Here is a 1,267-nt window from a genome sequence, read left to right on the forward strand (position 1 = left end):
TGCGCAAAAATGGAAGAGTAAGGAAATTCCCACAGAGGAAGAGTTAATACATAAAATATTAGCATGTGCAGAAATGGACAGGCTCACAATGATACTAAAAGATAAATGTGGATCAATTTTTTTTGAAACCTGGGATAAATTTTACCGCTGGAGGAATTTGAAAAAGACGGCTGGGATTAAAGACGAATGATAAGATAGAAATGTATGTTATTTTAGAATAGATAATGTATATAAAATTTAATGTATATGTAGAGATAATGAATTGATTGTAAAATATGGTATAATCTGATAAGAATGTATATACTGGAATGTCACGTCAAATCCAATGTTTTTTTTTAATTGTTTTATAAATAAAAAGTTAAAAAAAAATTTTAAAAAAAAGAAAGAAAGAAAGAAAGAAAAAAAGAGACATATAAAGAATGAAGGCTGTGATTTTAGTTTAATATTGTACTAACTTGTAGCTTAGTTTTCTCTGCTGTGAGTGGCAAAATTTTTCTGATCCTGACTAAAAGTGGAAGCCAAGATGGACGGACAGAGTATTAGAGATATTCTTGAAAGGTCTTTTAACAAAATTCGCCAATTTGTTGGCCAGCTGTGCTCTAAGGATGATAAACAAAAATCCTCTCAAATTGCTGAGATGATACATGTGGAGAATACTATGATACTATCAAGGCAATTTCACAAATAGCTGTAACTTCACAAGTAGTTGAAAATGCAGAGCAGCGCATTACAGTTTTGGAAGAACCTGATACTAACTTTTACTATTATGGGGTTAATATAAAATTTGCAACACAACTGAAAGAAGAGCATCAAGAAAAAAGACAAATTTGGGACTTTCTCTTTAAGGACATTAATAAGACTGAGGATTCCATGATAAAAAGAAACTCCCGAGTAGACAAGAAAAATATTTTACTCTATGAAGATAAGCAGGAAGGAGTGACTTAAACTTAATGAGACAACTGGAACCAGGATGGACTTTTATTTAATATGTGTAATTGAAAGAAAGGTTCAATTTAAAATTTGGAAATGTAATCTTTTACATATATATATAATGCTTAAGTAACTTTTAAAGTTGGTAAAATGTTTTTGAAAATGTATTTGAGAGTTCTTGTGTTAAGAGAAAGCTAAATAAAATGATGTACTAGTTTAAAGAAAACTTTGTGTTCAAAAAAGGATGTTTATAAAAGGAAGGAAAAATATTATTTTATAAGAATAGTTTGGAGGATGGAAGCTAAATTCAATATTTAAATTCAAAGGCTGTATGTTA

The sequence above is a fragment of the Protobothrops mucrosquamatus genome, unplaced genomic scaffold (assembly GCF_001527695.2).
Source record: "Protobothrops mucrosquamatus isolate PMUCROS unplaced genomic scaffold, P.Mucros_1.0 scaffold901, whole genome shotgun sequence".
NCBI lineage: Eukaryota > Metazoa > Chordata > Lepidosauria > Squamata > Viperidae > Protobothrops > Protobothrops mucrosquamatus.